Source organism: Glycine max, chromosome 20 (assembly GCF_000004515.6).
Source record: "Glycine max cultivar Williams 82 chromosome 20, Glycine_max_v4.0, whole genome shotgun sequence".
NCBI classification, from domain to species: domain Eukaryota; kingdom Viridiplantae; phylum Streptophyta; class Magnoliopsida; order Fabales; family Fabaceae; genus Glycine; species Glycine max.
In genome coordinates, this window is record NC_038256.2 from 23,009,169 (window position 1) to 23,025,730 (window position 16,562).

Here is a 16,562-nt window from a genome sequence, read left to right on the forward strand (position 1 = left end):
GATACAGTGCCTAACTTGCAAAACTTTGAGGGTTTGCACCTCACAATGCCCAAAGGCCTCAATTCTCTCACAGATGGCAAGATGATCTCTCTCACAACAAATAACATGCCTGATTTGTCTAAGTAACCTAACCCCAATGAACCAATTAACTCTCTAACTATTTAACTAACTATGAAGGTTACCTATCAGAATGCCTCTAACCAGATCAATCAAATAGTTACTTAAACCTCAATATAGTGATTTTACAATTTTCTTGGACTATAGCAGGAATGATAAAAGGAACATATACTACGACAGCCATAGAGAAAAGCAAGAAAATTTTACCTTGATCATTTCAAGTGAAAATATAGTCATGACTAGCTTAATACAATAGACACAATCATAGTGAGTGGATTCAATATACCTTCGTACTTTTAATGTTTTACCTAGACATGAAGTAAAGCGATATGTTATCTTTTTAGAACTTAAAATGTACAAACTATGATGCATTAACTATAACTCTTATTATATACCTTCTGCAAATTGCATATATGCTAACAATCTATGTCTGGAAATAAAACATAATTGAGTTAATCAATAATGGGATTAGAAATTTTACAGCACATAGGTTTGAAGATTTGTAGCCAAAGGAAGCATCTTTGGCAAACTCAAAGTCCCTAACAAGAACAAGATATGCAACACTACTAATATGAAAGCATTGACATAAAAAATGTTGTCATACCATTCCCTGCTAATAGTCATCTACATCATCAGTGTCATCATATGGGCAACGTCCAACAACAACAATGACATTCACTTTTGACTTGCTCAATAAAGTAATTTGCTACATAATTAGAATTTGAAAGAAATAGCATGACTAAGAAAGAAAATTCTTAAATGAAAAGTTGCAACACACTATATGACATAAACTAGTCACTCATGCAACTCATTTAGATTTGAGTCATACCTTGTTTTCTTTATGATTAGAAACACATCAATTGAGTCCCTTAATCTTGTGGTCTGTAGACTGAACAACAATTTTAATGTCACTTTCCATGATAAAAGAACTTAATGGATGCAAAATTATATATAGAAATATGTGATGACAGTTGTGTATCTTGAGTTTAAACACTAAAAGGACAATTTCAATGTCACTTTCCATGATTAAAGAATTTAATGGATGCAAAAATATTTATAGAAACATGTGATGACAATAGTGTATCTTGAGTTTAAAACACTAAACTAGGATTTAGTTGATTTATTATGATCTAATCGTCAAAATAGGAAAATGAGTCTAGTGTTCCATTTTATTTTGTCTCTATACTCAACAATTAATGTATCAACATATGAACCCCAACCAAACATTGAAACTAAAGTAAACTGGTAAAACTAATTCATTTTGAAACATATTTGCTTTCTTAGGCCTGATGTTCATTTACTTGACATAATTTGTGACACCAGATGTCAAATATTGCTAAAAAAAAATACTCAAAATAGGGATTCAGCCACATAGATCAATTAATAGTCAAAACTACATAAACTACAATAAAATAATAAACATCATTTTATAGTCAAAATTCTAGAGATTCAAACCTGGTTTCAGCTTTGAAAATGGCGGCAAGGGCTTCCCAAACACATGCAGTAAACAAGATGGCTTCAGCTTATGCTACACCAAAACGAGTTTGAACTATGGACAATATCATCCGTTTCACACACAGTGTTGTTAAATAGCAGTTATGGCAACGCCATGGCGGTATGGTGTCGTGGGTTTTTCAAAAAATGCCACCAAATAGCAGTGGCGTTGCGGGTTTCATATGGCAACGCCATGGCGGCCGCCATGACCTTAACGGTCATGGTGGAAATGGCGGAAGACTGCCTTTTTTTTTTGAAATTTTTGCAATGGGTCATGTTGGGCTGACCCGACCCAACCCTAACCCGATTTTCGCATGCAAAAGGGGTGAGCAGCGCAAGTAGGAACAACAACACGCGAACTACAGTGGCACCACGCGAATGCGACGCGGCACCCTGCACCAGCACCTATACCACGACAGCAACGACGACGAACTCGGCACCTCGCACCAGCAACAACACCACGCACACGATGCGGCACCCCGCACCCGCGTACCACGCACGCGAGCAAGCACCTTCACCATGCACACAATGAACAGATGACGACGGTGACGGTGGCAACAGCTACAGTCTGTGATGACAACGTGATTCTGTTTTTGTTGCTGTTGCTTTTTTTTGTTTTGTTTGACACCCCTTTTATAGTTTTGGTTCTGCTTTTTTTTTTTTTTTTTCTGTTCAACCCTTTTTTATGATCTTTTTATGTTTGACACCCCTTTTTCTGTTTTTATGGTTTTATCCTTTTGTTTTTTTGAACTCTTGAATGAGTTTATTTGGTGTTGTAATATCCCAATTTTCGTAAACTAGATTTAAAAGGATTGTTATTTATAAATAAATAGAGTTTTAAAAAAAATGATGAGATTTTATAAATAAATAAATAAGGAGATATAATTATTAATTAAAATTATGATTTGAGAGAAAATAAAAAGGGTATTTTATTTATTTGTTTGATAGAGAATAAAATAAAGTTTATTTTTATAAAATAATAAATAAATAAATAGAGTAAATAATAGGTCGTAAATGCCCCTAACTATAAATAGCAACATGCTAGGTCAGTTTTCAGACTGACTCCTCAGCCTCCTCTGTCTCACAATTTCGTTTCTTCTCTCTTCTCCCAAAACCCTATCTTTTTCCCGCAGGCCACCTAACCTGTCTCAGTAAAACGACGATCTCGGACTCGTTCACCGTTGGATCATCGTGAAATTTGAGCACTACGTTTGCAGCCCAATTCCGAGAATTCTAACCGTTGGGAATTTTTATATCATGTTTGAACGGAGAGAAATACATTTCGCATTGTAGTCTTTTCCTTTCCCGCAGAAACCCAACACGGTCTCAGTAAAATTATGATCTTGGTTTCGTTAACCGTTGGATTTTCATGAAATTTGGATATGTTGTTTGAAATTCAATTTCACACACTTTTACCGTTGGGATTTAAGAGATAATGTTCTTGGATGGAGAAAAGAAATCTCACGAAGACAATACAAGTGGAGGTTTCAATCCCTTCTCCGTCTCTCTGACGTTTGGGAACTCTATCAGAGCAGTCGGAGGAAAAACTGGAGGAATCTCAGGGGACCGGTAGAGATGCCGCTGTTGTTGTTGGAAGACACGCGAGCCTGCTTAGAGGTAAGAGATGAGTTATTCACAATTGGGAATTAGTGAGAACATGTGTAGGGATCCTTAGAGATATCAATTGGAATGGGTTTTTGGGTGTTTTTGCAATTTTCATTTTATCCTTATAATTATTACAGTGAATTATATATGTTTGACAGACCAATTTTTGTGAAATTGATATGCTATTGTGTTGAGCGTGAACCCTATAAATCGAGTACTTTTTCTAATTAATATGAATTGATGAAATAAAGTAAGGAGAAATTTAGAGAGAGATATTGATTTTGTATCTTCTCTTTTTCTTGCTGTTTGGGTTTTTATATATAATTTAAAAAATCAATATCATAATTGAAACTGACCAAAGTGTTCATATAATTACTTAGAATTTGTGCATTGAAAGCTTACTTTGAAATTTGTGATTCAATATGATGTATGCTAGTTTATAGATATAGAGATAGTTATTTATATTAATCATTTATATAAATAATAATGTAGAGTGTTATAGTATGATTCCAAAAATTATTAAGTGTTGGAGTTTGAGAATATTATGGTTAAATTTCATGAACATGTGTATGTTGTACCTTATGAATATCATTGGGAATGTTATGAGATGGTTGATGTAATGTTATGAGATGTTAAAGTGTGGACATGATATTCGATTGTGAATAAGTGGATGTGTTAACACTTGATGTTACATTAATTATATCGTGAGCTATGAATTATACAATAACCCGACCAGTGTTTATGCGCAGTGTTAAAGAAAAAGTGTAGGTTCCTAGTTAGGAACCAGTGTTAAATTGTAGCGCAATTGTGTTAAACATGTTTGAAACATGAGTGTGAGGTCATGGTATTGTATAATTCATGAGCAGTGCTTATAAATGAAATATGTGATGAATTGTGGAATAATATGTTGCCTTGAGATTATAATATTGTTATTGAGATTGAGTAAAAGTGTAAAGTAGAACAGGTGTTGAATTGTGAGATACGTGAAAACATGTGATGGTGGATTGTGACATTATGAGATGTGAAATTGTGAATGAGTTTTGGTTGTGAATAAGTGTGTGATTAACTCTTGATGTGACATTATTTGTGTTGTAAGCTGTGAATTGTACAATAACCCGACCAATGTTATCTTGAGAAAAGTGTAAACGCACAGTGTTAAAGAGAAAGTGTAGGTTTCCTATTTAGGAACCAGTGATAAAGAGAAAGTGTAGGTTCCTATTTAGGAACCAGTGTTAAATTGTAGCGCAATATGTTGTACATGTTTAAGACATAAGTGTGAGGTCGTGGGTATTGTATAATTCACTAGCAGTATCTGTGTGCTAAAATGATTTTAGGGGTTGGACCTGAATCAGGAGGGAGAGGCCCTGACGGACTCTTCGGAGTGTAGGCCTTGGGGGTCATCGGGTTTGAGTGCTCCTTTAAGCCTATGCTGATCCCATATGGTTGGAGCATTCTCGCAAAATATCGTGACCCTGACTGGTCTCCCTATGATCTTACTTAGTGAGAGTGACTTGACAAACCCATTGTGTGGTGTGTCTTGTTATGTACTCCTAAACCCATTGTCTCATGCGCTTGCTAATTGTTTATTATGAAATTGAGGTGTTATTATGTCCTGATCAGAGCGTGTGATTCTTGTGTAATGTGATTGATGATTGAAAAGTGTGATTGATGGATGAAAAGTGTGATTGATGGATGAAAAGTGAACTTTGAATGACAAAGTGGTGGAATTACGTGTAAGTAAGTTTTATTTGGTTTATATGATATGTATATCTAGTTGTCTTGTTTCTCTATTAGTTAGGAATATGATAACTCACTCCCAGTTTGCTGTTTGTGTTTGGATCCTGTGATGATCTTGAACTTTGTGTTCGGGGAAGCAGATGACTAGGTGAACTGCTTTAAGGAATGTTGTTCTGAAGGACATCGGGACACAATGCTCTGATAAGATGTGACATTGGAATATAAGTTTTTATGTTAATTTTATGATGTTAGTCTATTTTATTTCACCTCACTGATTTAACAAAATATTTTTGTAAATTTTGACGGCCTTATTTTGAGCCGAATATGTTTTTAATGAGTTTTATTTGGTAATTGAAGTGAATGTGAACCTTTTACCCATGTGATTTTGTTTACTAATATATTTTATTTATTTATATATATGTCGGGGTAGAGGGTGTCACAGGTGTTGGTACTTGGTTATTGTGTGAACTCATGAAACTTTTTTTGTTTATTTGAATGCAATCCATTGTTTTTTATTTTTTAATTTTTATTTATTTTTTTATCTATTGTTTTGTTAATATTTATATGTATAATATATATATATATATATATATTGTCCACCATGACGTTTGCCATTTTCTGCTATGCCATCCGCCATATTTTTATGACGGAATTTTGGCTTTCTGCCATCCGCCATTAACAACACTGTTCACACATTTTTTATTTTTAAACAACATGGCTTAGTAGTTTGTTCCATGATCAAGGTATGCTTTTAAATTAACTTGCAACATATATGAACAATAGCTAATTTCTAACAATTAGCTAGTGGCTACTCACAATAAAAAAAACTAGCTGACAGAGAAATTGCAGAGAGGTGCAGTAACATACAAAATGAGGTGTTGTAACATAAAAATTTGTGTCTGACCAATTACTATGTAACTTAATAAAACTCATTTCAAGAAATTACAGAGAGGGAATTAATTGATAAAGAAACTGTGGAGTGTGGGGGTTCATGTTTGTGTTCCCAAAATGCTGAAAGTGCAGAAAGACCAGAACCTAATCTCTTTATGCACTTTTTGTCCTCTCCCACCTAATCCATAATCTTTCTTCCTAAACTCAAACCTCTATTTGTGCTAATATAAGATTCGTAATCCTAATTAAATAAGAAAACAAAGAATGAAATATAAGATACTTTTAAGATATCCTAATAGATCATATAAGATACATTTAAGATATTCTAACATGAATAATCATAATCTGAGATATTTCCTAAATACTTTGGTGTCAACTTAGTGAACTCTTGTAGAAGGGTTGTTAACCAGGTTGAATATCCTTCACTGGTTGATTTGAGGGGGCTTTTTCTGGACTTACTTGCTCACTCTTAGGTGATATGTGCCATATTAGATATTCGAGTTATTAGAGTTGTATTTAAATTTTATCCAACATCATAAAAATTATTTAATGATTATGAGGTTAATACATTTAATGAATAGATCTTCATATCAATCATATTCATTTGTTTTTAACACATACAAATTTTTGTTGGGCTTCATCACTAGTAAAAAATATACATTTAACATCGCCAGGTTAACATCAGTTTTGGACAAAACCAATGTTAACACAAATGTGATGGCTTACTTGTAAATAAGACGAGTTTATTAACATCGGTTTTGTCAAAACCAATGTTAACATAGTCTCGTTAACATCGGTTTTTTGAAAAACTGATGTTAACATGGTCCCGTTTACATCGGTTCTGACAAAACCGATGTTACCTAGGTCATGTTAACATCGGTTTTTTCAAAACCGATGTTATGTAGTTGATGTTAACATCGGTTTTGACAAAACCGATGTTAACAAGAATATGTTAACAATGGTTTTTCAAAAAACTGATGTTAACATGAGCTAGGTAACATCAGTTTTTTTAGAAACCTGATGTTGTGTTTTTACTAAAATTAAACTATAGTCCTTTTCACTGCCCGCGCTCATTCTCGCAAACTTATCCTCGTCACTGCCATTGCTCCTGACCCACCTTGCAAAGCCACCCTGTGCACTGCCATTGTCCTTGACCCACCACGCGGAGTCTCTCAAAGCCACCCTGGTCGTGCTCTGATCGCAAAGCCACCCTATTCACTGCACTCTGGTAAGTTTTCTTGCTTCGTGTCTACTATGTCTGCTGGCATTGCTTTCCTTGCAGCCATTGGCACCAAAGCACTTTTCGCTCCTCTTCTCGTGTCTGCTGTGTCTATTGTGTCTTGGTAAGTTTTGCTTTTGGCTACCATTATTTGAACTTCCCTTAGTGTTTTGTTTGTACTTGTTATTGTGTTTTTGCTTGTATTGGGGTGTCTAATCCCGTTATATTTTTAGTGGGATGCTGGAGTTTGATAATGTATTTGGTTGAATAAATTAATGTGTTATCACCCAAACTTAGAAACTTACACTTTCACAATGTTAGTAATTTTCTATAACTCTAGAAGCTAATAGGGTTTAGTTAAGAAAAGCATAAACAGAAAGAGAAGGATGTAGGTTTATTTAGAATGTAGTGTACTTGTATGGGAGAGGTTGTGGTGATGTTCTGTTGCATTAACATCGTAGTCATCTTCTATTTTTGGTCAGTTTTAGACAAATGATGCTCATATGCCATAAGCTTTCTAATTTAAATTCCGAGCAATTGAATTTGCTTCGATAATGCCTGATCCTATTCATCCCTGTGCCTTTGTACATCTTCAAGTTGTTTGGACTTAATCTCTAGTTCTTGTGACATAATTTATATTGCCTTTTAGTTTTGAATCAATTTGGTTCAAGAGCTGTGGCAGTTTTGATTCATTCTGATTTGTAATAAGCCTGAGCATTGTTTTACTTTTTCCCTCTTAAGAGTTGCTTCTTTCTTGCTTATACAAGAGGCTTATACTTCTTCCTTTAACAAAATGTTGTCATCCCACCTTCTCAGTTTGAGTCCATATGAAAATATGAAAACTGTTTTAAATTCTACTTGTATAAGGGAAAGTAGGTGAGTAAAACCTAGTTGATTTTACTATACTAAACACAAGTTTCTTTATATCTTTATATCACTAAATGATTATAGGAAATTCCTTCAAGCTTTCTAAGTTAGGACTAGGATTTAAATGATTGACACTCAAAATAAGAGACAAACTTGATGGTAATGGTAACAAAAATAGTTCAACTCAATTATTGTGTTTGTCTTATTCATGGTTGGTACACCACAAAATTCTTCATGTGTCACTTGCACTCTTGACACATTACAGTACCTTCACTTGGTCTTTCATTTTCTCTAAAGGAAATAAAGTATGAGTGATTGCAACTCCCTTCAACAAAATGGGGGTCTAGGAAGTTTCTTAGAGCACCCTACAATCCCAAATTGGTTATATTTTCTCTCCACTCTGAACTTTTCCTTAAGAATTCCATCACCTGCATCCCTTGAAGCCTAAGAATATCAGTTGAGCTTGAACCCTCACATCAAATCACAGCTCAACCTTCTTCTCAATCATCCATGTCAAGCAAAGTTGACAACTTAGCTAGTACATGATCAGAACTTGGTGTATTTCCTAGTATGAGTTTAGATATTCTCATGGTCTCCAATCGAACCCAAAAGTGTTGCACATTTGTGAAGGAAAGTGGATCACTGAGACTTTTTTCACCACCTTTTGCCATTATTTGCATAACATTTTCAGTTGATTGACTATTACCCACATATATTGTTTCCAGCTGCAGACCTGCTCATTTGATCTCAGTTATCTTATCATTGAATTGTTGGATCCAAACCAAGTTTTCACTCCCATAAAGGCAAATATTTTTGCCTTGTTCAACCTGGTACATAGTAATATGTAAAATTCAGTAATGTTACGTGAAATTAAGCTGTTAAAATCTGCATGAAAATATGATATGAATCAGACTCATACCCAGTAAACAAGGAGAGGATTGATGCCATCTAGCAAAAGTTGCATTGTCAAATTCTGGTCTTGCCATAGCTCTTCTTCTTTTGAAGCCGAAAAGGGGTATGCTTGTGCACCCCAAATGTTGATCATATCAAGAGCATTGTAATTTGTGACCTTCCCTTTTTAATCTAGAGCTACCATGATTGGCTCATCCTTGTAGTTCCATTGTTCCTTTATGTACTTCACCACTGCTGACCTAAGTAACCTTGGTTCCTCTTGTATTCTTTTATATGTGTGTAAATTTGTTAATATATACCTGCTTTTTTTCAGAAATAGTATAGCAATTAGCAAATTATAACCTTTATTTTTTTAAACACACCAAAAAATATAATTTGCTAAAATAATCCTTCTAAAAGTAAGTTATTGCGGTTAGGAAATATCTTTGTGTGTATTCCACACACATACCTATTGTTCTATCTCTTCAAAATATAAAGGCAAAATACTTCTCAACAAGATCAATGCCTTCATTTGTAGCTTCAGTGGCTTTAAGTTGTTGGGTAGCTGCTTAATACTTGAAATTAAAGCTGCCAATGCATTACCACGATATTGCAGCTCCAGTGGTTATCTTAGTTTCACCAAATATGACTTCTTCTTCTGCTCTTTCCCCTAAGCCTCCAACTATTCTAGCAAGTAGTTGGTTCTTAGAGATGAGAGATGGATCTTCACCTGGTATGAACCATGTTAAGCCACTAGAATTTTGCTTTTGCCATCAATCAAATGAATGAAATATCTCAAGTTTTATCTTATTCTCTTCTGTCTTTTATAGCTATTAGTAGTCTTTTTAAGTTAATTTGCAGTAGATAAAAAATTGCTTTTTATCATCATCTTGGTTCTTTCCATGCCTGCCACAATGCGATCTACGGAGTCATCAACTTCTTCCATTGTGATTTTATCTTTTCCCTTTTCAACCGGCAAGAATCGCGGCTTGATTCATGAGGTTTGCTAGGTCTGCACCACTGAATCTTGAAGTTCTCATGGCAATGACACTAAGAGAGACATCCTTGTCAAGCTTCTTCATTTCAATGAGCAACTGATTCAGTGTTTGTTCTCTTTCATCATTTGCTCCACCTATACCTATACCTCTCAGCCTCCCTACAACATCTATTTCATCAATGAACTTAATTGTATCTAATGGATTAAAAGAAATGCATTGTTGCATTGCTAGAATGTTTGCTTTTAAGTATGTTAAGCCATCTCCATCTAAAAAATTCACAAGTTTTAAGAGCTGTATCTAATGTGCGCTACACTTTCTTTCGCTGGTTTCTTTCATGTTAGCTCTAACTCATTATTAAATAAAATGCAAGAAGCCAGAGAAAGAAAGTGTAGCGCACATTAGATACAACTCACTAATTAAATAACTTGCATTGTTAAGATTCAAACAACCCACTAATTGATAAGGAGCACTGCAACCAAACAACCCAGTGATGAACAACACTAGTTGAGTAGGACTTGCAGATTGCACTAAGTTGAGGTTGAGAATAAAAGAGAAAAATGTTGAGAATAAAGAAGAGTTTTTTGTTTTTGCTTTTTTAACGTAAAGATGTATTAAAATGGAGATTGTTTTTCTTATCATTTTTAATCACTGGAAGGTACAGTAATGCAATTAGCCATAGTGGTCATTACACTACCCTAAAGATGTAGAATGAAGTAGCTAAAGGTGTTTTTAAATATTTATATTGTGATGCATTATAACAACAACAACAACTAACTCTTCTTTTCCCTTTAAGTTCAGCATTCAATTCCATATAGCATTGCAGGTCTTATAGGTATGTGGTAAATTTTTCCTTTAAGCTTAGAGTGGTATTTTAGCCTTGGAGAAAAGAAACAAATTTGAAAACAAATTGCTACCGGAGACAAACTACTTCTAGAAGGTTAGTGCCACCACATCCTTACTTCAAAGTGTTTTTTATGTGTTTTTGCTTGCTTATTCTTCCTTATTCATTCTGCCTTAATTGGTTATTTTGCATGCTATGTTTTTGTTGTTTCCACACCCCCCCCCCCACACACACGCACACGCACACACACACACGCACACGCATCACAAACACACACACACACACACCCACCCTCTTCACACACACACACACATGACACACACACACACATGACAAACACACACACACACACACCCTCATCACACACACACACACACCCTTATCCCACACCCTTATCACAAACACATACACACACACCCTCATGACAAATACACACACACACACACAAACCCTAATCATACACACACACTTTCATCACACACACACACACACACACACACACACACACACACACACACACTTAGTCAACCTCACTTCTGACCTAGTCAACCTCACTTTGTCCCATATTAAACAAACACCCCTTAGCTTTCTCTCATTCATTTTCTCTCCCCCATATGCTTTTCTTGCTACTAGTGAGAGAGTGATCAATCCACATCTCTGAATGTCTCAGACACACTTACTAGTTTCAACTTCAACTAACTACTCACTTTCAAGTAACAATGGTCTCTACTTCACCCTTTAGTACTTCTTTCTTACCATCCATATATAAAGCCTTCTCTACTTTTCATTTCAACTACCTAGGTATTACCATTTTCTGGTCCACTGGCCACCTTCACATCACTCACTACCCTTTTTTATATATATTCTCAACTTCAACTCCTCACTTCACCATTTCAATTTCCATTTCCAAAGCCGCAACCAAACACAAACCCATCAAACCACTCCCACTTTTCCTTTCCATTCCCCTTAATTATTGCACCACCTTGTTTTTAGATACTATATATAGCTACTACCTTCATTTTTCTGCTTATTAGCCTTTTCCATCTAGGTGAGCTATTGTTTATGAATATACCTGTTCATAACACAGTAGTCTACTTAATTACTTTCACCAACTCTATCTAGTATTTATGCTATTAACTGTTGACTGGTTTTTACAGAGTTATCTTGGAGCAGAAAATTCAACTGCATTGGCTACTCTTCAAGGATTTGACTCAGTAAGTGATATATAAGTTAATATATGTTATTGTCATTGTTGGTTTGTGATAGAAACCTGCTATTGATGTCGATATTTGTCTGTAATCGAAATTTACATTTTGTATGTTCTTGTATGTCATGAATGTAATATGCTATACAAACAACTATTGATGTCGATATTTGTCTGTAATCGAAATTTAGATTTTTTAAGTTCTTGTACGTCATCAATGTAATTTGCTATATAAACAACTGTTGTTTATGCTGAGTGAACCTTAGATTCCCGTTTGAGACTGAATGCAATGATTCATGCAGAAAATTTGCATTAGTCATTGTATTTAGTCTTGAATTGTCCGTTTGGACAGTTTGGGGAAACTGGTATTTTTATGTTAGATTCATTTGTTAAGGTTATTATTATTTTGATTAATTTGATGAAACTTCGGTACAATGCATTTCAAGTTGTTCTCTGAGTGCATACTTGATTATCGAGAAATTAATTTCACCGATGTCATGTCGTGTACTTGGAGACCAATGCGAAATGCTGCTGAAATTTAGTCAAAATTTTCAAAATAATGCTAACCCTGACGTATGAAACTAACATAAAAGACAATCTTCCTAAATGGGATAGGGGCCACACCTATAAATAAAAAAGTGAGATTTTCATGCATGGAATTGCTTAGATGAAATTTCTATAGAAAACCGATGTTAACTAATAGATTAACATTGGTTTTTCTAAATAACCGATGTTAATCTATTAGTTAACATCAATTTTATATCAAAACCGATGTCAACGTTCATCATGTATACAATTATTTTGCTGTAGTTCTTTATATATAACATCGGTTATTTAGAAAACCGATGTTAGCATTTTTATGTTAACATCGCTTTTTAAAAACCGATGTTAACAATAATACATTCAACATTGGTACTTTCAACATCGATTTTAAAACCAATGTAGAATGCCGTCAATAATCGATGTTGAAAGTGTATTTTCTAATAGTGCATGAGTTATATGGATAATATTTTTTTGTGGCCGATCTCATTATATGAGCCCACTGGAATGCACCATGTTTGACTGAAAAAAGCCTTAATGCTCTAGACAAGATTAAACCAAGGATGATAATTCAATATCCTTGGTTCAGAAACTTGATAGCAATTTCAGAGTTCGCCTCAACTAAAAAATCCTTATAACCACGATCCCAATATATTAATACCAAGAAGAATTACCCATAGTTAAGTACTGACTTACAATTCTTATCAATCATGAGTGAAGACATACAACTCATGTATCTCGGGGGGATAAATGGTGTGCAAGGCAAGTAGATGCCTAATTGGCCACAAGTACAACACAAAGCAATAGAGACTAAAGAGTATTGATATTGATAACAAATACAAAGACACTGCTTATAGTTCAAAGAATGTTATTGTAACATTCCATTTTTTCGTAAATAAATTAAAAAGGCTTTTATAAATAAAGTATTAGAGAATGGTGAGGTTTTATAATTAAATAAAGAAAGAAAAATAGTTGTAATAACATAATGGTTTGAGGAATATATATATATATATATATATATATATATATATATATATATATATATATATATATATATATATATGTGATTTACTCATTTGATAGGAAATAAAATAGAATTTGTTTTTATAAAATAATAAATAAATAGAGTACATAATAAGTTGTAAGTACCCTAGGTATAAATAGTGACATGTTAGGTCAGTTTTCAGACTGACTCCTAAGCCTCCTCCTCTGCCTCTCAATTTCATTTTTTCCTTTTCTTCCTCCCAAAACCCTCTCTTTTCCCGTAGATTACCAAACATGTCTCAGAAACACGATGATCTCGGACTTATTCACCGTTGGATCGTCATGAAATTTAAGAACCAAGTTCGAAATCCATTGTTGAGAATTTTCACCGTTGGGAATTTCGAAATCATCTCTGAGCTGAGAAAGATATCCTTCGCATCGTAGCCTTTTATTTTCTCACAGAAACCCAAAACTGTCTTGGTAAAACTACAATCCCGGATTCGTTAACCGTTTGATTGTAGTAAAATTTTGATATGTGGTTCAGAATTTATTTCCACACGAGTTCACCGTTGAGATTTACAAAATAGTATCTATGGATGGAGAAAGATGCATCGCACGAAGACAGTACCACTATCACTTTCAGAAGACATGTGAGTCCGCTTAGAGGTAAGGAATGAGTTATTCACAATTGGGGATTAGTGAGGACATATGTAGCGATCCTTAAAGTATCAATTGGAATGAGTTTTGGGTTGTTTCTGCAATTTTTATTCAATCCTTATAATTATAAGTGTGAATTATATACGTTTGATAAACCAGGTGGTGTCCCAATGAGAAATTACTATGAAATTGATGTGTCCTTGTGTTGAGTGTGAATCCTATAAATTGAACCTTCGTCTAATTAGTATGAATTGATGAAATTAAGTAACTAGAAATTTAGCGTAAGAGGAAGTGAGATATTGATTTTGTATTTTCCCCTTTTCATGTTTTTTTTAGGTTTTTTTATAGTTTAAAATTAATATTATGTTTGAAATTGACCAAAGATTTCTAGTAGATTGTGTGTTGTACTCTTAGATAATATATATGAATTCATGTATACTTATATATACGGGAAAATGTTCATATAATTATTTAGAATTGATACATTGAAAGCTTATTTGAAATTCATGATCCAATATGATGTATGTTGTTGGTTTTATATATATAGATTTAGCTATATACTTATTTATATTAATATTTTATGTAAATAATAATGTAGTGTTGTTATAGTGTGATTCCAAAAATTATTCAAGTGTTGGAGTTTGAGAATATTATGGTTAGATTTGAGGTACATGTGTATTGAGATGTGTGTATTGAGTTGTGAGCTGTGAATTATAGAATAACCCGACCAGTGTTAAAGAAAAAATGTAGGTTTCCTATTTAGGAACTAGTGTTAAATTGTAGCGCAATGTGTTAAACGTGTTTGAAATATGAGTGAGGTCGAGGGTATTGTATAATTCATGAGCAATGCTTATAAATGAAATATGTGATGAATTGTGGAATAACATGTTGCCTTGAAATTATAGTACTGTTATTGAGATTAAGTATAAGTGCAAAGTTGAACATGTGTTAATTTGTAAGATACGTGTAGACATGTGATGGTGGATTGTGACACTATGATGTGGAAGCAAAGCTACCATGATGATTCACCAAGATGTTTTGATGATGCCAAAGTTCAAAGAGTTGTTTCAAGATTAGAGAATCAAGCATTCAAGATTCCACTCAAAGATTCAAGAATCAAAAGAAGAAATCAAGAAGCATCAAGCCATGTCAAAGTAGGTAGTAAAAATTATTTTTCAAAAACATCAAATAGCACACTTTTTGTTTGAAAAAGGATTTTCTAAAATCTTCTAAGTTACTAGAGCTATTTACTCTCTGGTAATCGATTACCATTTGGTAGTAATCAATTACCAGTTACCAGGATGGTTTTCAAACTGGTTTCAGTGCTTTGCAAAGTTCCAAAATGATTTTCAAATAGTGTAATCGATTACACTATATTAGTAATTGATTACAAGTGAATCTGAACGTTGGAATTCAAATCCAATTGTGAAGAGTCACAACTTTTCATAAAATACATTGTGTAATTGATTACACCATTATGGTAATCGATTACCAGTGAATGTTTTTGAAGAAAATGTTAAGAGTTATAACTCTTAGCATGGTTTTCTCAAAAGGTATCAAGGTTCTATAAATATAAGACCTTGGCACGCCTTTTAAAATATATAGATATTCATTTGATTACACAGAAATTTCCACTCCATTTTTCTTTCAAAATCTTTGCCAAATTCATTTTAAGTTTTTGTTCAATCTTTCCTTGAAGAAAGGAAAATTCTGCAAAAACAAAAATTGTGCTATCCTTCTATTTTTCTCTTCTTCTTCTTTCCTTCTCCCTCTTGCCAAAAGAATTCAAAGAACTAACCATATGAGAATTCTTTTGATTCCCTAAACAAATAATTCAAAGAACTAACCGTCTGAGAATTCTTTGCCCAAACACTGAATTCAAAGAACTAACCGTCTGAGAATTCTGTGTAAGAAGCGGGTAGCTTCTTGATTGTAATAGTGAACACAAGGGAGGGTACATCCTTTGTGGTTCGCTTCAAGTAGAGGGTACATCTACTTGGTTTTTCAAAGAGAACAAGGGAGGGTACATCCTTTGTGGCTCTTTGCTTGTAAAGGATTTTACAAGGTTATTGGAAATCTCAAGAACCCTGGTTTGCTTGGGGACTGGATGTAGGCATGGGTCGTTGCCGAACCAGTATAAAACTTGTGTTTGCTTTCTTCTTCCCTACACTCTTTACTTTTCCGCTGTGTACTTTTTATTTCCGCTTTACTTTTGTCTAAGTTATTGTTTTTGTTCTTTACTTTCTCATAACTTAGTAGTAAAGCCTAATTGAATCTAGTAACATTAAGAAGGAATTTTTTTTTAATTAGTCAAAACACGTTCATAATTAATTTAATCCTCCCTTCAAAATTATTCTGAGCCCATTTGTTCCAACATACGAGATGTGAAATTATGAATGAACTTTGGCTATGAATAAGTGTGTGGTTAACACTTGATGTGAAATTACTTGGGTTGTAAGCTGTGAATTATACAATAACCCGACCAATGTTATCTTGAGAAAAGTGTTGATGCGCAGT